The sequence below is a fragment of the Bison bison genome, unplaced genomic scaffold, assembly GCF_000754665.1.
Source record: "Bison bison bison isolate TAMUID 2011002044 unplaced genomic scaffold, Bison_UMD1.0 scf7180017864190, whole genome shotgun sequence".
Lineage (NCBI taxonomy): Eukaryota > Metazoa > Chordata > Mammalia > Artiodactyla > Bovidae > Bison > Bison bison.
In genome coordinates this window covers 752,983-769,030 of record NW_011494762.1, presented here as the reverse complement: position 1 = coordinate 769,030, position 16,048 = coordinate 752,983, and the positions used below count along the sequence as shown (strand labels likewise).

Sequence of the window (16,048 nt, the reverse complement as noted above, 5' to 3'; positions counted from 1 at the left end):
AGAGCTGACTCATTGGAAAAGACTCTGATGCTGGGAGGGATTGGGGCAGGAGGAGAAGGGGACAACAGAGGATGAGATGGCTGGATGGCATCACCAACTCTATGGACATGAGTTTGAGTGAACTCCGGGAGTTGGTGATGGACAGGGAGGCCTGGCGTGCTGCAATTCATATGGTTGCAAAGAGTCAGACACGACTGAGCAACTGAACTGAACTGAACTGAACTGAGTGTGTATATGTTAATCCCAAACTCCTAATTTACTTCTCCCAATCCCCAGCTATTCCCTTTGGTAACCATTAATTTGTTTTCTATAAGTTTGCTTCTTTTCTGTACAGAAGTCCATTTGTATCACTTTTTAGATTCCTCATATGTGATATCATACGATACTTGTCTTTCTCTGCCTGACATACTTTACTTGATATGGTCATCTCTAGGTCCATCAGTGTTGCTGCAAATGGTATTTTATTCTTTTTATGGCTGAGTAGTATTCTATTGTATATATGTACTACATCTTCTTTATCCATTCATCTGTCAGTGGACATTAAAGCTGCTTCCATGTCTTGGCTATTGCCCATGAACACTGGGGGGCATGTATGTGTTCAAGTTAGTTTCCTCAAGATATATGCCCAGGAGTAGGATTGCAGGATCATATGGTAACTCTACTTTTAGTTTTCTAAGGAACCTCCATACTGTTCTCCATAGAGGCTGCTCCAATTTACATTCTCACAAACAATGTAGGAATGTTCCTTTTTCTGTCCTCCTTTCTACCCCATACCTTGCTTCTGATTTTTTTTCCCTGCATGTGTTCTCATTATTTCAGGACACCTATAACTATCATCCAGAACCATGGCTACATTTGTCTCCAGCCTTTATAATGCTGTATGTGACTCCCACCCTAACCCACAAAAAAAATTTTTTTTTCTATCATCTCCTGTTAGAAAAATCTTGAGAAAGACACTTGACCTAGCCCGAGCCACATGCCCATCACAGACCAATCACTATAGCCATCCTGTGTCATATGCCCAGCTCTATGGCCAGCTCTATGGCCAGAGAAGTAGGTAGAGTGTTTTGTTTTTTTTTTTAAGAAAGAAGATGGTGTTTTGAGCTGACGGAACTATAGTTTTTTTTTGTTTGTTTTTAGTATTATAGATTCAAGCTTCATGAACTAAAAAAGAGAAAGTATTTCTGGTTAAAAACAAAATATTACTCACAGCTCTTTGGTGGATAAATAATGACAATCACCTTCATCAACCAACTGACCGAGAGGTAAAAACTGTTAGCACATTTTCCCAGCCCAACAAGACATACATGTAGCAAGTGTTCTTGGTTACCTGTTGAAAGCTGGTCGCTCCCATGTTGCTTACCAGTAGAACCCTGATTAGCTTCATCCTTATCATGGCCAAATAAGCCCTCTCTAGCCTGCAAAAATGAGCCTCTGTTAGCAAAACCCATTGTATAATTCCATTTTTCTTGCCATTGATTATTTAGGAATGGGTATATGAGGCACTTCTAGCAAATGATTTGTGAAAAAAACTTCTGGAATGAGTGGTATCTTCTGGGAGTTTCTTCTCTACCTGTGAGGAAAAATTTCCCTTTTTGATGCCTCTACTTTGCTCTATGAAGGAAAGATTCCTGCAGATGAGGCAGCCATCTTAGAACCATAATGAGAAGAGCAAGGTAACAGAAATCAGCACATTGGGGATGGAGCAAGAACACATGGAAAGAGCTAGTCTTTGATGACATATTTGAGCTCTTAAATTGACCAGGCCGAAATCACTCTACTTTCAAAATTCCTGTTTGGAAAAATTAATTCCTTACTGTTTAGCCACTTTCACTTAGGTTTTTCTATTATATACAACTTAAAGCTTTAGAATTAAAACCTGAGACATCAGTTAACATCAGCTTTACACCAGGAAATAGCATGTTTGCTTGGGAAATCAGATCCTTTTATCTTATGAAGAAATAAGGCAAATATTAGGGGTAAAAAAAATCAATTGGAGTGGACTTCCCTGGTGGTCCAGTGGTTAAGAACTACTTGCAAATGCAGGGGACAAAGGTTCAATCCCTGGTCCAGGAAGATTCCACGTGCCATGGGGCAATTAAGCTCATGGGTCTTAACTACTGAAGCCCATGCACCTAGAGCCCTTGTTCTGCAACAAGAGAAGCCACCCCAATGAGAAGCCCATGCACTGCAATTAAGAGTGGCCTACACTCACCACAACTAAAGAAAGCCCATGCACAGCAACAAAGACCCAGCACAGCCAAAAATAATTTAAAAGCCAAATTAATTAATTTACTAATTTTAAAAAATCAGCTAGAGTACCTCTAACCTCAGAATCACCCAATATAATTGGGTCAACTCACACACACAATCTGATGTGTCCACACAGATTTAGATCCAATCCATATAAGGCAAATGTGCCTCTCTTTACAAGTAGATACGGCCTTCAAACGACAAAGAAAAAAAATCCACCTTTTCAAGGCAATGTCATTTGCCAGAGAGACAGACATAGATGTTTGAAATCCATTATAGCCTTCACAGCCCATGTGGGCATCTCTCATTTGGAATGCCATCTGCTGAGCTCTTCCAAAACTGTTCTCGACAGGTAATCCTATCTGTGAGAAATGCATTCAACTGACATGCAGCTATTTGATTTCTCTCAACAGGAGTGAAGTGATATATATCTATATATAATATATACCCCACATTGATATCTTCCTTTTATAATTTTTTCTATGCTACGCAGCTTAGCCCTTAAATGTATCCTGATTCTTTAATTTTTACCTTTTTAAAATGTCTTCTTGTTACGCAGATTACAATTTCCTAGGAGGCAACATAATAGGGGAAATGTGGGCTTTGTTCTCAGAATCATAGCTTAAAATCTTAATTTTTTCACTTACTACCTTTCTAACTTTGATCAAGTTACTTAGCTTCTGAGCCCCAGTTCCTCCCCTATAAAATGTAAATAATAACATATTCTTTCACAGTGGCATCACTTAATTTTATATAACATTTTACTCTGTACGTCATCACATTTTTAAGGTCACTGACCTTAAGTCAGACAGGGATTTTGAATGGAAGAGAATATTATCCCCTGATTCTCAGTTCTGGGCTCTCAGTGGAAAGCAGTCGACTCCATATTTTTTCTCCTGATCTCATAGAAGAGTAAAGGGGGTTTCAGAGCCTTCTGATTCATCAGTAGTGATGACAGAGCTGACATAGAAACTCTTCCCACTATAATCACATAAAAATTCTGGATAAAATATTACTAAATCATTTTAATGTGAAAAATGAATAAAGAAAAAAGAGAAATAAAATGATGAATTCTGGAAATAAAGCAAAAACTCAAAGCCAGAGTAATAAGAGCCAGAAGTCGCCAACAGCTCAGTGACAGTGACAGTCACTCAGTCGTGTCCGACTCTTTGTGACCCCATGGACTGTAACCCACCAGGCTTGTCTGTCCATGGGATTCTCCAGGCAAGAATACTGGAAGGGGTTGCCATTCCCTTCTCCAGGGGATCCCAACCCAGGGATCAAATCTGGGTCTCCTGCATTGCAGGCAGATTCTTTACCATATGAGCCACCAGGGAAGCCCACAGCTCAGGGTCAGGACAAGCCAGGATATTGGCCTAGGGAATGGGTGCTGAGTGGCAGCAGCCATAGTCTGAGGACTCTGTAAGATTTCCATGTAGGGTAATCTACCTAGAAACTTCATAATGAAATGGTAAAACATTAAAGACAAAGGGAAAAATCAACAATAAAGAGAGACAGATTGCCTACGTTGAATCAACAATTGGATAGACAATAAAATAGAGGTCAGAGGCAAATGGAGTTAATGTCTTAAAAGTGCTAAGAGAGGGACTTCCCTGGCAGTCCAGTGGTTAAGACTTAATGCTTCCAATGCAGGGAGTGTGGATTCAGTCTCTGGTTGGGGAACTAAGATTCCACATGTTACAGGGTGCAAAGAGAAAGTAACTGTCATCTTTGTATATGCCTGATAGCCAAGTTTCAAAATATGAAATGCAAAAGTGAACAGGGTCAGTTTACAAATCCAGAATCATAGTAGATTTTAATACATGTATCTAGAATTGATAGATCGAAGAGTCAAAAAAAAAATCAATAAGCTTCTAGAAGGCTTGAACTACACAATTATCAGCTTAATATAAATACAGTACTTAACCATGAAAATCATAATATACCCATTCTTTTCATGCACACATAAACTTCTTCAAAAACAAATCATACATTAGGCCATAAAGCGAAATACTATAAAACTAATGTATTTTCTCTAAATAAAATTTTAAATGAATTATTTAAAAGATGGTAAATAAACAGAACCCTCCTGTATTATAGATACTAAAACACATACTTTTAAATAATTTACTTTTCAAAGAAACATTTAAGATAGAAATAAAAAATATGTAGAACCAAATGACAATGAAAATACCTTTTATTAAAATTTGGATACATCTAGGAGAGACTAAACTTAAATGTACTTATATCAGATAATAGAAATGTTAAAAAGCCATGAGATCAATGTTCAAGAATCTAGAAAAAGAGCAAAAGGGTAAATTCAAAGGTCACAAGATGGCAGCAAGAAGGAAAAATAAAAACAAGACTCAGTTCAATTCAGTTCAGTCGCTCAGTCGTGTCCGACTCTTTGCGACCCCATGAATCGCAGCATGCCAGGCCTCCCTGTCCATCACCAACTCCCAGAGTTTACCCAAACTCATGTCCATCGAGTCAGTGATGCCATCCAGCCATCTCATCCTCTCGTCCCCTTCTCCTCCTGCCTCCAGTCCCGCCCAGCATCAGGGTCTAGAAATTCATGAAATAAAAAATGAAGAAACAGCTGAGATAATCTTACATTTTGAAAGACTAATAAAATACAGAGGTATTTGGTAATAAACCAAAAATACAAATAATGATATTAGTAATGAAAGAAACTCATAATTATAAATGAAGAAAGAACATTTAAAGCCACAAGAAATTTTTATGTCGTCACATGAAATTACCAATATTCAAACTTTTGCCCTTATAAAACCCCAATTCCATGTTATTATGAACAGCAATAAACTAAAACATTTGAAAACATAAAGTGAATAATTTTCCAGACAAATATAAAAGACCAAAATTTAAAACAGAAATTTTAAAGATATAATATACTTTCAGTCATTACAGAAATTAAATTATAGTTTAAAAAAAAGCCCATCCCCCAAACAGAGTAAGATCCAGATAGTTTATGCCCTAGTATTTGCAAACTTTCAAGAAACAACAATTGATGTCTACATATTCCCTTCAAGAAAATAGAAAAATGGAGGGGAAAAAAAAATGGAATCTATCCATTCCACTTTAAGGTATCAACCCTAGAGAAATTCTCACATATGTGTGTATACAAGGATAGGAGATACATCCTGGAATGATCATGACCACTAAGTTTATAATATCCAAATCATAATAATATCCAAATGTCTTTCAACAGAGGAATGGAGAAATAAACTGTGGACATTCATGCCATAGTCAAAATAAGTAAATCATAGCTATGTGTATCTGCACAGGTAAATCTTAAAATATTGATGTTCAGTAAAAAAAAGAAAGTTGCAAAAAATGTACACAGTGTTGCCATTTATAGAAATCTTTTAGTCTTATAAAAGTAGTGTCTATATATAAACAACTGCAAATTCTTTGCAGATATAAAGGTAGTTAAAGTATTGAAACATACATAGCAGCAACACTTAGGATTATTGTTAAAATGAGGATGAAATGAAACAGAAGAAGGTTGAGGAAGGAATTTCAACTATATCTGTGCCATTTTATTTGTAAGGGTTAAGGTAAATAGTTGTAGTGGGTTGAAGAGTGCCCCCACCCCCTGAAAGATGTGTTCCACCAAAAGCCTGAGAATATGTCCCTATTTGGAAAAAGGATCTTTGCAGATGAAATTAATATAAGGATCTTGAGATCCTGATTTCGGGTAGGCCCTAAATCCAAGGACAGGTGTAGTCACCCTTCAGTGTCCACAGATGTTTGGTTCCAGGACCTCGTGGGTATCTACCTAAATTCAGGGATGCTCAAGTCCCTCACATAAAATGGTGTAGTATTTGCATATAACCTATATACATCCTTTGCCAGTATAATTTTAATCATCTCTAGATTACTTATAATATCTGCTGCTGCTGCTGCTAAGTCGCTTCAGTCATGTCCGACTCTGTGCGACCCCATAGACGGCAGCCCACCAGGCTCCCCCGTCCCTGGGATTCTCCAGGCAAGAACACTGGAGTGGGTTGCCATTTCCTTCTCCAATGCATGAAAGTGAAATGTGAAAGTGAAGTCACTTAGTCGTGTCCGACTCTTAGCAACCCCATGGACTGCAGCCCACCAGGCTCCTCCATCCATGGGATTTTCCAGGCAAGAGTACTGGAGTGGGGTGTCATATCTAACACTATGTAAATAGTTGTAAATACAATGTAAATGTTATGTATATAGTTGCAGGCTGTTTGGCAAATTAAAGTTTTGATTTCTGAAACTTTCTAGAAATTTTTTTTTTCTGAATATTTTTCTGTCTGCAGTTAGTTGACTCTGTGGATGCAGGACCCATGGATACCAAGGACTGACTGTATCCTTAGAAGAAGAGAGAAGGCAGAAGACACCGAATCCTGGCAGCTGCCACAATGGGATGGCAAAGATTCTCCCTCTGAGCCTCTCCGGAAGGAATCAACTTTGCTGACATATTGATTTTGGACTTCTGGAATAACTGTAAGAGAATATATTTTTGTTGTTCTAAGCCATGAAGTTTGTGATAACTTGTTATAGCAGCCCTAGGAAACTAATACAATGGAGCAAAAAGTGAAAATATGTTAAATCTGGGAGGCTTATGAGTACTATTATCTGTATTTTCTATGTATTTCAAATAACCTATATATGCTTTAAAATCATGAGTTATTTGAAATACGTAAAAATACAGATAAATATCATAAATATATAATATATCATCAAGCCTACGAAAAAATTCTTCTTCTTGTCTCCCAACTGCTTTTGGCTCTCAAAATACACACAGACTGTACAGTGGGGGATACTGACCGACTTCTGCCCCATTTCTCCTTTACATAACTGGCCATTTCACCAAACAGTGTTTATAGTTCTGGCTTTTCGTGTTCTCCATAGAACATTCAGTAATTCTTGCATCAAGTCCAGCATTAACATTTTCAAGAATGGTTACACAAAGTTTTCTTTATTCTGTTATTGTTTATTCAAGACAATGGAGTGTTATTTAACGTGTTTGTGGCAGTTAATTGGTGAAAGGAGGGTGAGCTTCTGGAAATGTATGTTAATTTTTCATAGTAATCATTATGGAAATAATTACCTTTTATTAGCCCTTTATACTATGAAGTTGCCTTCCCCTGGAATATAAACTTGACCTGCAGTATGAACTCCTGAACAGAGGTGGCCCCTTACTAACATGGGTGGAACTTAAGGAAGGGCCAGAAGAATAACAAGGTCTTAGGCATCAGAACTGGTACTTTAGGCAAAGTCAGAAAGTCAGTCTCTTTCTCTGTCAGTCAGCCTGCTTTACTAATTAACTTGTCGAGCCTCTGACTCAAGATGGCATAGGGTGCCTGGTGAGGTACCATTTTAGAAAATCTTTTAGCGATGTCTGTGTTCTTGGGTGGGGACAATAACTAATCCAGGAGTTTCATTATTAATGAGGGAATCCTTTGAATGCACCCTCCTTAATCATGCAAATGTAAAGGTCATTAGCACCTTTCTCTTAATGGAAAGACTTCTTGAGACAGAAGAGCAGAGACCTTCTGTTTTTCGAATTAAAGTTCAATAGCCTATCAAGGTCAACCAACATGGGCCTGTCCTCAGGAAGAACCGGACACTACAGCTTCCAAAAAATGTGGCACCAAGAAGGAAGGGCAAGTATAAACTGGTGACCTGGATTAAACACAAACTTCCGACAGCTGGATTCTCTGTGAGACCCAGCTCTCCCGCATTGTGTTGAATAAGTAAATGCAAGTCAACCAAGGTTTGATCTTGGATGCCAAGAATGAGAATCCAGGCTAACTGAGATGGGCAGGCATCCACCAGCCAGCAAGAGATCAGCGCTGAAACATAATGCAGTGTAACAGGGACAAGACTGATACTGCTAGAGAACCAATCACATTTCCAGTTCTTTCTTTTTGAGGTTTGACTAAGTGGATCATTTTGTACCAAGAAAGACCCTGAGAGTCTCGGACAATTCAAGGGGAAATCCTCACAGGGGAGATCCTAGAAAAGTTATACGTGAGAACATGAGAAAATTACTGAAAAATTTAAAGGTGTAGGACGATATTGTTCCTTACATTAAAAAAGTACATCTTACCAGTAGCGTATATGCCTTTTCAGGTCAAGAATCTAGCACTGAGTGAATATCCTTCTGGGTCCTGCACTTAAATATCCAAATGAACAGATCTAATTACCTTGCCCAGGTAAGGTGTCCGATTCACACAATGCAACTAGGACTTTAGGAGGCAGAAGGCCAGTTGTCAGTGGTGAGTGGGCAAGTATCGATAGAAAGGCTAATATTGACATAATATTAGGGTAAATAAAGAGATGAGCAATGTTGCATAAAAGAGCACAGACTGAGCCAGAAAGACATGAGTTTAAATGCTGGAGAGGTCATTTCTGAGCTGAATCACTTCAGGAAAATAAATCTTTCTGTGCCTCAACATCCCTATCTATAAAGCGGGCAAAATAACACCAACCTAATAAAATAGTGAATGTTAAATAAGGTAAAGCTATAAAATACCTTGTACAGTTCTTGGTACATAGCCTGTTCTCAGGAAAAGATCGATGTTATTTTCAACTCGATGAACAAGAGTTAGGTCTTCTTTTCAAAGTGTCTCTTCCGTTCCAGGGTATTGTTTTCTGAGGTTGTAAATGCTTTGAGATTCTTTGGGAAAATGTACTATATTGGGAAGAAATTTTATTTGTATTGTGTTTCTGGCTCAATGACTTGTCATTGAGATAAGTAAGACCAGAGAGGACTATATTTTTCTGGTTGTTTGTCCTGTAACTGTGAGTGCGTTAGTCAGAATTCTTATGGTTGCAAATGAAAGAAAGTCAACTGATTTAAATGTAAAAAGGATATTTACTGACTCATCTAAATGAAAAAAGCTCCAGGTTGTAGTTTTGAGATTATTTGGATCTTGGGCAATGGCACCCCACTCCAGTACTCTTGCCTGGAAAATCCCATGGACAGAGGAACCTGGTAGGCTGCAGTCCATGGGGTCACTAAGAGTCAGACACGACTGAGTGACTTCACTTTCACTTTTCACTTTCATGCATTGGAGAAGGAAATGGCAACCCATTCCAGTGTTCTTGCCTGGAGAATCCCAGGGATAGGGGAGCCTGGTGGGCTGCCGTCTATGGGGTCGCACAGAGTCGGACACGACTGAAGCGACTTAGCAGCAGCAGCACACAAAAGAGAGAGTCAGGAATCTCTTAGTTGTGCTTTCCTCTACAGCTGCATTGTCTGACAGGCTCTGCTGAAGTGGTAGCAAAGATTCCAAAAACAACTCCAGGCTTGCATTCTATCCACTGGAAAGAAAGTATCTTTGTAAAGACTTCAGCACAAAACCTGAGGGGAACCTCTCATTGGCCCAAGTTGGTCACGTACACGTTTCTGAACCAGTTATGACGACAGGATATATTGACATTCTAATTGGTCAATTTTGGGTCCTGTATTCATCACTAGAGCCTGAGGATAAGGGTGGGGGTCAGCTCTTCGTGTTGAAGGGCATAGGGAGCCTCAACGTATTACTGGGACATTTTTACTTAAAGAAAGAGGATGCGGATGGTACTCCACATGGGGTACCATGCGGATGGGGAGGGAAACAAACAGTTCCCTGCAGAAGGAACGGAGGCTGTGGGAGGAAAGTTAAAACAAAGTGACTACACTCTGGTTTTTTGTTTCAACAAAATAAATATATATCTGTCTCATGGTGGCTACTGAAATATATTTTCTAATCCTATTTGAAAGAAATTATGTAAGTCAGACCAATACTGTATTCTTAGATGACAAACATGAGGCCAGGGACATGAAAACTGACTTACCAAAAGCTGTGAATACATTTCATAAGAGTAGTTTCACTCTTATCTGGTTGATTTTTGTGTGTGCATGACCACTACCCTAACCAGCTCATCCTGTAACAAAGGAAATTGCCTTCTGTCACTTTGCTTGTATGAAATATTTCTGGAGGTGGCTTGCCAACTTCAGCCAGAATTATAGAACTAATGAGTTTTTAGCTACCATATGCACAGAATGTAATAATAGCAGGTTCTAGGCAAATGTTGTCTACTTGCTTCTGGGAGTGCTTTCCCTCCATGATATGAGCAGATGCCCGAGGCTCTATTAAGAATTCTGTTTTCTTCATAAATCTGTACAGTGACATGAAGTCCTCATATTCTAGTGAAGAGATTTTTATACGGAAAACATAGCCCTTGTTACCCTGTTTCTCCTAGAGATTTAACCTCTGTTATATAGAAACTGGCCCTTCTTATTTCAGAATTGAGTACCAGATGCTTTTTACAAAATTTGGCCAGTTTGAAATTTCTGATGGGACTTCTACTCTGCTGATGCCTTACTGATTTATGTGAAAGCAAACAAGATTTTAACTTCCTAATATTTCTTCTTTTTTTTTTTTCCTAATACTTCTTGATACTTATATTAAAATGGCTATTTGGATCTAGCGCAGTGCTTTGTGCATAATTACTGTAACAGTCAGATTAGGCTAGATTAGGCTGATTGTAACAAATGATCCCAAATTTCAAAGGCTTACAGTAACAAAAGCTTATTTCTCATTCTTACTACATGTTCCACCATTTTCCATGTATTACCATGCAGTCTGCTTCCTGGGGGCTCTGGTATATAGGACTCCATCAAAGGAAATCCCTAAATACTCACAGAAGACTGTAAGGAGTGGGTAGATATCATATAAATTTATAAATTAGGATGCATTACTTTTAGAACTAAAACGAGAAAATTCAGCTCTATCCATTGATAGTACCTAGAAGCAACTAGCCCAGTAGCAATGAGTATACTTAGTGATGAGCCTTGGGTTCTAAATTCACTAATGAAAAATACCAGAACTTGGAGAAATGGCTGACTCTAAGTTTGGGTCAGGTAAAGATTATTCCAGAAATTAAGGAGGCCTTAAGAACACATGTGTAGGGGCCTTCCTGGTGGTCCAGGGGTTGAGAGTCTGCCTTGCAATACAGGGACATCAGTTCAATCCCTGGTCCTGGAAGATCCCACATGCAACTAAGCCCATGTGCCCAACTGTTGAGCCCATGCTCTAGAGCCTGGAAGCCACAACTCCTGAAACCTGTGCACCCTAAAGCCTGTACAACAAAAGAAGCCACTGCAATGAGAAGCCTGTGCAATGCAACAAAGAGTAGCCCCCATTCGCCACAACTGGATGAATCCCAGGTACAGCAATGAAGATACACCCAGCCAAAAATAAAATAAATAAACAACAAATCTTAAAAAAAAAAAAAAAGAACACATGTGTATCCACTCAACAACTGATGGACATTTGGATTGTTTCCACTTTGGGGCTTTTATAAATAATAAAGTATGAACATCCATGTACGGGTTTTTTTTTTTATTGATATATGTTTTCAATTTTCTTGGGTATAAACTAAAGAGTGGAAAGTTGGGTCATGGTAACTCTATGTTTAACTATTTAAGGAAATGCCAAACCATTTCCCAAAGTAGCTGCACCATTTTACATTCCCACTAGTAAGGTACAAAGCTTATAATTTCTCTACATCCTCTCCAGAATTTTTTTTCCTTTTTTTCTTGCAGCCATCCTAGTGGGTGTGAAGTGGTTATCTCACCATGGTTTTGATTTGCATTCCCTGATGACTAATGATGTTAAGCATCTTTAATGTGCTAACTGGCCATTTTAATTTTTTCTTTGGAGAAATGTCTGTTCAGATCCTTTGCCCACTTTTTTAAATTGAGTTTTTTCTTTCCATTGTTGAGTTGTAAAAGTTTTTTATATATGCTGCATATAAGACCCTTATTACATATATGATTTGTAAATATTTTCTCCCAGTCTGTGAGTTGCTTCTCACTTTCTTTTTTCTTTTTTTAATTTTTGGCTACAATGAAACTTTGTTGCTAAATGCGGGCTTTCTCTAGTGAGTGGGGGCTACTTTTTGTTGCAATGCTTCTCATTGCAGTGGCTTCTCTTGTTGCAGAGCGTAGTCTCTAGGGTGCATGGGCTTCAGTAGTTGTAGCACATGGGCTTAGTTGCTCTGCAGCACATGGGATCTTCCCAGACTAGGGATCAAATCCATGTCCCCTGCATTAGCAGGCACATTCTTAACTACTGGCCCACCAGGGAAGTCCTGGATTCTCAATCCTATTCCATATACATATATATCTAGCCTTATGTCAGTATCATACTGTCTTGATTACTGTAGCTTTGTAGTAAGTTTTAAAATTGAGAAATGTGAATCCTCCAATTTTGCTCTTTTTTTCAATATTGTTTTCAATATTTTCAATATTCTGAAGTCCCTTGTATTTCCATATGAATTTTAGGATTAGCTTGTCAAATGTGTTTTTAAAAAGTGAGATTTTAAATAGGAATTGTGTTGAATATATAGATTTGGGGAATATTGCCATTTTAACAATAATAAAGACTTCAGATCCATGAAAATGAACCATCTTTCCATTTATTTAGTAATTCCAAGGATAAGGATTAAGAATTAGGAAACACAAGGTTTTGCTTAACTACAAATTCACCCTGATATCACAAAAGCTTAACATCACAAAGACTTATTTCTCATTCAAGATATATGTCCTGTGCAAGCTGATGGGGGGTGGGGGCATGGTGTGGGAGAGTTGCTGCAGCATAGTCATTTCAAGACCCGTGCTAATGGAGGCCATGTCATCTTGTACCTCACCAACTGGAATATATGGCTTCTGAGTCATTAAGAGGAAAATAGAACTAAAGGTTGTGCACCAAGCTTTTAAAATCTTTAATCAGAAGTATCTTTTGCTGCAGCTGATTGGCTACCACTAGTCACATGACCCTGACTGACCATAAGGAGCCTGGGAAATGGTAGGAAACACATGGATATTTAGTGAGCAGTGAATATCTGTCATGGACTAAATTATGTCCCCCTCTCAATATTCATATGTTGAAGCCCTAACCTCAAGGTGACTATATGTGGAGACAGAGCTTTTAATGAGGAAATTAAGGTTAAATGAGGTCCTAAGATTGAGGCCCCAACCCAATAGGACTGAGATCCTTATAAGAAGAGGAAGAGACACCAGAGATCTCTCTCTTTCTCTCTCTACTACATTCGTACAGAGAAGAGGCTATATGAGGACACAGTGAGGCCATCACACAGGTGATTGTCTACAAGCCAGGAAGAGAGGTCTTACCAGACTACCAACTCTGCTGGCACCCAGATCTTGCATTTCCATCTTCCAGACTGTCTGTTATAAATAAATGTCTATTATTTCAGCCACCCAGTCTATGGCACCTTGCGATAGCAGCCCTGAGCTGACAAATACCATGTTTTAACCACAGAGAGGGAGGGAATACTAGATAATGGATTTAATCATATTGTAGAATGCTTTAAACTGATCTATACTTAATTGTGAAGCAGTGGAAAGCTTTGGGTTTTTTAACAGCTTGTACGTCTTCTTTTTTTATCCAGGGAGTTTATGAGGGTTAGAAGAGGAGTGCGCTGGCATCATACACACACAGCTAAGCTCTCCTTTAAATGTGTGACTCACACAGATGATTGAAGTTATAAGTCCAGCATCCAGAGGCTTCCTTTGTTTATTTATTTGTCAATCAATTCTGCCTTCAAATAGGCTTTTTTTTCATTCCCTTGCTCCTTTATGTTCTCCCAGAGTAGCTCCCTAGAGGAAAAGTGGAGCACTATTACTGGAAGGAAATAGGATGTATACTGATAAGCAGTAACAACCAATACTAATTATACTCCTCAGTATGAGAAGAGGCAGAGTAACTACAACAAAACTATGGGCTCTTTCCTCTCTGCTCCTGAGAATGTAGAATGTTCTGTGTCGCTCAAATCTGTCTCTTTTCTCAGAGATTAATACCACATGAGCCCAAACTATTCTCTGTGAAATTTTTAAAAAATATAATGCTAGGGGTAGAAAGAGGAATTTTGGGGGGGATAGTTTTGTTTGTTTGGCTTGGTTTCTCCTTCTCCCATATCACTATCTATGCTGCAAATTATCCCACAATTTAATCATCAAAACAATAAACATTATTATGTCTCATATGTTTTTGTGGCTCAGGAAATCTTGGCTGGGTAATTGGGCAGTTCTGAGAATGCTCTCATTATTTGAGACTTGTCTGGGGCTCCAGGATCTACTTCCAAGGTGGCACACTCACATGGTTGGCAGCACAGTACCTGTTGTCAATGGGAGACCTCAGTTCCTCTGCAGATGGGCCTTATCACAGCACTGCCTGGGTGTCCTCACATGATGGTTGGTCTCCCTCAGAGCAATCTGTCCAAAAGAGCATAGCAGAAACTACACAACACCTTTAGTGACTCAGCCTGGAAGTCACCACCAGGATCTGGAAGAGGCAAGGAATGGATTCTCCCCTAGAGATTCCAGAGGCACTGCAGTCCTCCCAGTACATTAATTCTGGCTCAGAACAGCTGATGGCAGACTTCTGGCCTTCAGAACAAAAGAGAATCACTTTGTGGGTGCTGTTTTTTCTAGGGATTGTCTTTTTCTTTTTGTCTTTTTTTTTTCAATAATTAGAGACTATTTTATCTTTTATATATCATAGTGATTACGAGGAAGATCTTTAGAGTCGATTGTCTTGGATTTGAATCCCAGCTTTGCCATTTACTGGGTTTTCCTGGTGGCTCAGAGAGTAAAGAATCCGCCTCAATGCAGGAGACCTGGGTTCGATGCCAGGGTCAGGAAGATCCCCTGGAGAAGGGAATGGCTATCCGTTCCAGTATTCTTGCCTGGAAAATTCCGTGAACAGAGAAGCCTGGCAGGCTACACTCCATGTGGTCTCAAACAGTCAGACACAACTAAGTGACTAACCCTTTCATTTCACTTTCACTTTGCCACTGACTATGATTGTAATCTTGGGCAAGTTTCAGTGCCTCGTTTCCTCCAAAATAGGGTTAAAAATAATACTTATCTGAAATGTGTCAAGCTTTTTTAAAAATTGTGGTAAGACATACAGAACATAAAATTTATCATCTTAACTATTTTAAAGTGTACATTTAGTTCTTAAGTACATTCATATTATTGTGCAGCTAATCCCCAGAACTGTTTTCATCCTGCAAAACTGAAGGTCTATACCCATTCAGTAACAACCCCCACTTTCTCTCCGACTGGAAACCACCATTCAACTTTCCATTTGTGTGAATTTAACTACTTTCTGTTGTTTTCCGACACCAAGTTTGTGTCAGTTTGTAATAGCAACCACAGGAGACTAAAAGAGCATACTTTTACCTTTTTCTCTACGCTCACACAATCTCAAATATACATAAATGTACATAAACAGTTCCTGCACACACATACATACACAGGAATTTTTTGTCATTGTTTTATAAAAATGAGACTGTATGACATACTTTTCTTTGCTCTTTTCACTCCATATGTTCAACAAATTTACTCTCAGAATACTCGTTTCATTCTTTGTCTTTGGGCAAACCTTTTTCAAGTACCTTGATAAGCCTTCGTTGGATACTAACGTCTGCAGCGTGCTCAGAGTGCTTGTTCTACAGTTTGACGGTGGTGCACGGTCTCTTGTGATCAGCTTTGGGGTGTGCTTCTCCCTCCTGCCATCTGCTTTTCATACCTTCCTCCATTCTTTAGCACCTCCACCAGAGGGGGGCAAGGAATTGGAAAAGAGGTGGAGCATTACTTGAAGATAGATGAGTGGAATAGGAAAGCCCAGAAAGCAAATCAACACGGTCATGTTTACATGTGTGATGGGGATTCTGAAAGACATTTTGGTGACTAATATTTATCAAGCTGTCTGTCACT

At 38.8% G+C, this 16,048-nt stretch overlaps 1 long non-coding RNA gene across 1 annotated transcript in view; it reads left to right on the top strand.

Moving 5' to 3' along the window:
• LOC104991372 overlaps positions 1-9,200 on the top strand; it is a 96,550-nt gene extending 87,350 nt beyond the window's left edge. The window contains exons 2-3 of the long non-coding RNA XR_825605.1: positions 6,567-6,753; positions 8,386-9,200. This is a non-coding gene — a long non-coding RNA (uncharacterized LOC104991372). The remainder of the gene's footprint in view (positions 1-6,566; positions 6,754-8,385) is intronic.
• The last annotated feature ends 6,848 nt before the right edge of the window (positions 9,201-16,048 follow it).